This window comes from Chrysemys picta, unplaced genomic scaffold, assembly GCF_011386835.1.
Source record: "Chrysemys picta bellii isolate R12L10 unplaced genomic scaffold, ASM1138683v2 scaf2922, whole genome shotgun sequence".
NCBI classification, from domain to species: Eukaryota; Metazoa; Chordata; order Testudines; family Emydidae; genus Chrysemys; species Chrysemys picta.
Window position 1 is genome coordinate 1 of NW_027055624.1, and position 7,000 is coordinate 7,000.

At 51.9% G+C, this 7,000-nt stretch overlaps 1 long non-coding RNA gene across 1 annotated transcript; it reads right to left on the reverse strand.

The window, feature by feature from the left end:
- Positions 1-2,423: 2,423 nt before the first annotated feature.
- On the reverse strand, positions 2,424-7,000 carry LOC135980368 (uncharacterized). The gene is made up of 3 exons (XR_010597457.1): positions 6,980-7,000; positions 5,021-5,090; positions 2,424-3,131 (listed from the first exon to the last, which is right to left on the reverse strand). It is a non-coding gene; the product is annotated as an uncharacterized LOC135980368 (long non-coding RNA).

Below are 7,000 nucleotides of genomic sequence, written 5' to 3' on the forward strand. Positions count from 1 at the left end.
GTGCCTGTGGCTTAGCGACTCCCCCCGACCCTCCTCCACTTGAGAAGAGTTGAACTTCTGTTTCTCTTAGTCACAGTAAATTCCCACAGAATGATTTCTACTTGGCTTTTTTGAGATTTGAAGTGAAATCTTATTTGGGACCTATCCCGGTCAGATGGAACATGGTGTGGCGAAGGGGCGGCTGTAAGGGGATGGCGGAGGCCGTGGAAAATTCGCCCCTTTTCTCAAAAAAGCCAAGAAATGGCCCAACCAAGCAAACGTCACAAAGTCTGGAAATGAACAGGGGAGGTGGGGGGCTCCTTTCGGACCCTCACTTCCGTGTAATCCTTCCTCAAGTCCTTTTGCCCTGCCCAATTTACACCGCTCAACCAACCACAACTTTCCCCTTTGTTTTCTTGTGCACAAGAAAGAACACTGTCGGACTGACGAGCGTTAACTGTAGGGATTCGGACAGCTCCGTTAGTTGTGTCCGAATTCCGTGCCTTGTGTCTCTTTGGTGATAAAGAGAGGAGATTCCTCGGGCTACGTTGGAAGAGATTGAGGTGGCGGTCCTTTCTGAAATGTGTTCATGTTGAGATGTTGTAGGTAGATGCGGTGGTATTCAGAGCCGGCACGTGGGTGCACCTAACCCTACTAACAGGACCGCGTCACAAGTAAAAGGGGTCTTTTCTGGTAAAGGTAGGGGGCACAAAGTTGTCATTTTCTTGGTGGGGTAGGAGGTAAGTCGGGAAGGGTGTCGCTGAGGGACGGAGGATTGATTGGAAAGGGGACACTCAGCAGGATCCCTCCCTTACCTGTTCATTTCCAGATCTTTTCACATTCAGGACTCCCCCCACCCTCATTGTGTAAAGGAGGTGTATTATATTAAAGAAAGGGTGACTGCCCTGTAATCAGGGTTCAGGTCGCTTTCCCTTTTCTCCTCTCTGCGTCGGCCCTCTTCACGCCAAGGTCCAAAGTGAGCTCCCTCTAACTAGGGTGTGGGTCTTTCCCTGCCTTTCACAAGGTAACACTGCCATTTGGAAGATAGTTCTAGAAACCAGCCTCTTGAGAGGGTTCAGGGTTTGCCCTACTAGCTGTCCCGTGCCCTCCTCACTCACGCACTCAGCCAAGTCAAAGCCCGCGTCCTCTGCATCCACCTGGACCCGCCTTTTGCCTCAAGCTCTCCTACGCTCTGAAAGAGATCGGTGCCGAAAAGTAGGAATTAGGGTAATTTCCGGCAGGGCCGAGTACCTTGCCAATGTCATCTGAATCTACCTTGTACACGTGCTCTCTACTGAGCCACAGCTAACCCGCTTCACCTCTCTCTTTCTAGCAACTCAAAGGACAAAATGGACAAGACGACACAAGCACCAAAGAAACTGCAGGAAAAGGGAAGAAAAAGCCACGGCCAACGGCTCCACACACCGCACACACAGCACACACCGCACCCCTGTACCGAGGGATCGGGTTCGACACTTCTCCTCACAGGCTTAATCCCCCTTCAGGTGCCCGGTAAAAGGACCTCCTTGTAAACAAGGATCACGGTCCATTCCTTGCCAACCAAAATGCTTTATGGGTCCCTTCCATAGCTGAGGAGGAGCGAGCCCCCTTTAAAACGGGTTGAGGTCTCTGTGAGTTTGAGCTCCTTAGGACCTAGCCTTTAAAATGCCCCGGGCCGTTGACCTCTCCCTGTCAGAAGGGTGCAGGTCTCCCCTTTCTAACTCCTCTTGGGCCGTTGGCACTCGCTGGGCAACGAGACCACCCACTTCCAAGGGAACGGAGGTCTCTCCTTTACAGCGCTTTTCGCTCTGGCCCATTGGAAGGCCCCTGGCTTAAGGACCACCCTGTAAGGAGGGTTTCGGTCTCCTTTGCCATGCAAATTAAGCCACGGGTCACTTTGACACGCCCGGCAAAATGACTGCCCTGTAACCAGGGTGTAAGGTCTCATACCTCTCACGCTTAAGCTAGGGGAGCCTTTCTGTGCCTGTGGCTTAGCGACTCCCCCCGACCCTCCACCACTTGAGAAGAGTTGAACTTCTGTTTCTCTTAGTCACAGTAAATTCCCACAGAATGATTTCTACTTGGCTTTTTTGAGATTTGAAGTGAAATCTTATTTGGGACCTATCCCGGTCAGATGGAACATGGTGTGGCGAAGGGGCGGCTGTAAGGGGATGGCGGAGGCCGTGGAAAATTTGCCCCTTTTCTCAAAAAAGCCAAGAAATGGCCCAACCAAGCAAACGTCACAAAGTCTGGAAATGAACAGGGGAGGTGGGGGGCTCCTTTCGGACCCTCACTTCCGTGTAATCCTTCCTCAAGTCCTTTTGCCCTGCCCAATTTACACCGCTCAACCAACCACAACTTTCACCCTTTGTTTTCTTGTGCACAAGAAAGAACGCTGTCGGACTGACGAGCGTCAACTGTAGGGATTCGGACAGCTCCGTTAGTTGTGTCCGAATTCCTGGCCTTGTGTCTCTTTGGTGATAAAGAGAGGAGATTCCTCGGGCTACGTTGGAAGAGATTGAGGTGGCGGTCCTTTCTGAAATGTGTTCATGTTGAGATGTTGTAGGTAGATGCGGTGGTATTCAGAGCCGGCACGTGGGTGCACCTAACCCTACTAACAGGACCGCGTCACAAGTAAAAGGGGTCTTTTCTGGTAAAGGTAGGGGGCACAAAGTTGTCATTTTCTTGGTGGGATAGGAGGTAAGTCGGGAAGGGTGTCGTTGAGGGACGGAGGATTGATTGGAAAGGGGACACTCAGCAGGATCCCTCCCTTACCTGTTCATTTCCAGATCTTTTCACATTGGGGACTCCCCCCGCCCCCACCGTGTAAAGGAGGTGTATTATATTAAAGAAAGGGTGACTGCCCTGTAATCAGGGTTCAGGTCGCTTTCCCTTTTCTCCTCTCTGCATCGGCCCTCTTCACGCCAAGGTCCAAAGTGAGCTCCCTCTAACTAGGGTGTGGGTCTTTCCCTGCCTTTCACAAGGTAACACTGCCATTTGGAAGATAGTTCTAGAAACCAGCCTCTTGAGAGGGTTCAGGGTTTGCCCTACTAGCTGTCCCGTGCCCTCCTCACTCATGCACTCAGCCAAGTCAAAGCCCGCGTCCTCTGCATCCACCTGGACCCGCCTTCTGCCGCAAGCTCTCCTGCGCTCTGAAAGAGATCGGTGCCGAAAAGTAGGAATTTGGCAAGGTACTCGGCCCTGCCAGAAATTACCCTATGTCATCTGAATCTACCTTGTACACGTGCTCTCTACTGAGCCACAGCTAACCCGCTTCACCCCTCTCTTTCTAGCAACTCAAAGGACAAAATGGACAAGACGACACAAGCACCAAAGAAACTGCAGGAAAAGGGAAGAAAAAGCCACGGCCAACGGCTGCACACACCGCACACACAGCACACACCGCACCCCTGTACCAAGGGATCGGGTTCAACACTTCTCCTCACAGGCTTAATCCCCCTTCAGGTGCCCGGTAAAAGGACCTACCTGTAAACAAGGATCAAGGTCCATTCCTTGCCAACCAAAATGCTTTATGGGTCCCTTCCATAGCTGAGGAGGAGCGAGCCCCCTTTAAAACGGGTTGAGGTCTCTGTGAGTTTGAGCTCCTTAGGACCTAGCCTTCAAATTGCCCCGTGCCGTTGACCTCTCCCTGTCAGAAGGGTGCAGGTCTCCCCTTTCTAACTCCTCTTGGGCCGTTGGCACTCGCTGGGCAACGAGACCACCCACTTCCGAGGGAACGGAGGTCTCTCCTTTACAGCGCTTTTCGCTCTGGCCCATTGGAAGGCCCCTGGCTTAAGGACCACCCTGTAAAGAGGGTTTCCGTCTCCTTTGCCATGCAAATTAAGCCACAGGTCACTTTGACACGCCCGGCAAAATGACTGCCCTGTAACCAGGGTGTAAGGTCTTATACCTCTCACGCTTAAGCTAGGGGAGCCTTTCTGTGCCTGTGGCTTAGCGACTCCCCCCGACCCTCCACCACTTGAGAAGTGTTGAACTTCTGTTTCTCTTAGTCACAGTAAATTCCCACAGAATGATTTCTACTTGGCTTTTTTGAGATTTGAAGTGAAATCTTACTGGGGACCTATCCCGGTCAGATGGAACATGGTGTGGCGAAGGGGCGGCTGTGAGGGGATGGCGGAGGCCGTGGAAAATTCGCCCCGTTTCTCAAAAAAGCCAAGAAATGGCCCAACCAAGCAAACGTCACAAAGTCTGGAAATGAACAGGGGAGGTGGGGGGCTCCTTTCGGACCCTCACTTCCGTGTAATCCTTCCTCAAGTCCTTTTGCCCTGCCCAATTTACACCGCTCAACCAACCACAACTTTCACCCTTTGTTTTCTTGTGCACAAGAAAGAACGCTGTCGGACTGACGAGCGTCAACTGTAGGGATTCGGACAGCTCCGTTAGTTGTGTCCGAATTCCTGGCCTTGTGTCTCTTTGGTGATAAAGAGAGGAGATTCCTCGGGCTACGTTGGAAGAGATTGAGGTGGCGGTCCTTTCTGAAATGTGTTCATGTTGAGATGTTGTAGGTAGATGCGGTGGTATTCAGAGCCGGCACGTGGGTGCACCTAACCCTACTAACAGGACCGCGTCACAAGTAAAAGGGGTCTTTTCTGGTAAAGGTAGGGGGCACAAAGTTGTCATTTTCTTGGTGGGATAGGAGGTAAGTCGGGAAGGGTGTCGTTGAGGGACGGAGGATTGATTGGAAAGGGGACACTCAGCAGGATCCCTCCCTTACCTGTTCATTTCCAGATCTTTTCACATTCAGGACTCCCCCACCCTCATTGTGTAAAGGAGGTGTATTATATTAAAGAAAGGGTGACTGCCCTGTAATCAGGGTTCAGGTCGCTTTCCCTTTTCTCCTCTCTGCATCGGCCCTCTTCACGCCAAGGTCCAAAGTGAGCTCCCTCTAACTAGGGTGTGGGTCTTTCCCTGCCTTTCACAAGGTAACACTGCCATTTGGAAGATAGTTCTAGAAACCAGCCTCTTGAGAGGGTTCAGGGTTTGCCCTACTAGCTGTCCCGTGCCCTCCTCACTCATGCACTCAGCCAAGTCAAAGCCCGCGTCCTCTGCATCCACCTGGACCCGCCTTCTGCCGCAAGCTCTCCTGCGCTCTGAAAGAGATCGGTGCCGAAAAGTAGGAATTTGGCAAGGTACTCGGCCCTGCCAGAAATTACCCTATGTCATCTGAATCTACCTTGTACACGTGCTCTCTACTGAGCCACAGCTAACCCGCTTCACCCCTCTCTTTCTAGCAACTCAAAGGACAAAATGGACAAGACGACACAAGCACCAAAGAAACTGCAGGAAAAGGGAAGAAAAAGCCACGGCCAACGGCTGCACACACCGCACACACAGCACACACCGCACCCCTGTACCAAGGGATCGGGTTCAACACTTCTCCTCACAGGCTTAATCCCCCTTCAGGTGCCCGGTAAAAGGACCTACCTGTAAACAAGGATCAAGGTCCATTCCTTGCCAACCAAAATGCTTTATGGGTCCCTTCCATAGCTGAGGAGGAGCGAGCCCCCTTTAAAACGGGTTGAGGTCTCTGTGAGTTTGAGCTCCTTAGGACCTAGCCTTCAAATTGCCCCGTGCCGTTGACCTCTCCCTGTCAGAAGGGTGCAGGTCTCCCCTTTCTAACTCCTCTTGGGCCGTTGGCACTCGCTGGGCAACGAGACCACCCACTTCCGAGGGAACGGAGGTCTCTCCTTTACAGCGCTTTTCGCTCTGGCCCATTGGAAGGCCCCTGGCTTAAGGACCACCCTGTAAAGAGGGTTTCCGTCTCCTTTGCCATGCAAATTAAGCCACAGGTCACTTTGACACGCCCGGCAAAATGACTGCCCTGTAACCAGGGTGTAAGGTCTTATACCTCTCACGCTTAAGCTAGGGGAGCCTTTCTGTGCCTGTGGCTTAGCGACTCCCCCCGACCCTCCACCACTTGAGAAGTGTTGAACTTCTGTTTCTCTTAGTCACAGTAAATTCCCACAGAATGATTTCTACTTGGCTTTTTTGAGATTTGAAGTGAAATCTTACTGGGGACCTATCCCGGTCAGATGGAACATGGTGTGGCGAAGGGGCGGCTGTGAGGGGATGGCGGAGGCCGTGGAAAATTCGCCCCTTTTCTCAAAAAAGCCAAGAAATGGCCCAACCAAGCAAACGTCACAAAGTCTGGAAATGAACAGGGGAGGTGGGGGGCTCCTTTCGGACCCTCACTTCCGTGTAATCCTTCCTCAAGTCCTTTTGCCCTGCCCAATTTACACCGCTCAACCAACCACAACTTTCACCCTTTGTTTTCTTGTGCACAAGAAAGAACGCTGTCGGACTGACGAGCGTCAACTGTAGGGATTCGGACAGCTCCGTTAGTTGTGTCCGAATTCCTGGCCTTGTGTCTCTTTGGTGATAAAGAGAGGAGATTCCTCGGGCTACGTTGGAAGAGATTGAGGTGGCGGTCCTTTCTGAAATGTGTTCATGTTGAGATGTTGTAGGTAGATGCGGTGGTATTCAGAGCCGGCACGGGGGTGCACCTAACCCTACTAACAGGACCGCGTCACAAGTAAAAGGGGTCTTTTCTGGTAAAGGTAGGGGGCACAAAGTTGTCATTTTCTTGGTGGGATAGGAGGTAAGTCGGGAAGGGTGTCGTTGAGGGACGGAGGATTGATTGGAAAGGGGACACTCAGCAGGATCCCTCCCTTACCTGTTCATTTCCAGATCTTTTCACATTCAGGACTCCCCCACCCTCATTGTGTAAAGGAGGTGTATTATATTAAAGAAAGGGTGACTGCCCTGTAATCAGGGTTCAGGTCGCTTTCCCTTTTCTCCTCTCTGCATCGGCCCTCTTCACGCCAAGGTCCAAAGTGAGCTCCCTCTAACTAGGGTGTGGGTCTTTCCCTGCCTTTCACAAGGTAACACTGCCATTTGGAAGATAGTTCTAGAAACCAGCCTCTTGAGAGGGTTCAGGGTTTGCCCTACTAGCTGTCCCGTGCCCTCCTCACTCATGCACTCAGCCAAGTCAAAGCCCGCG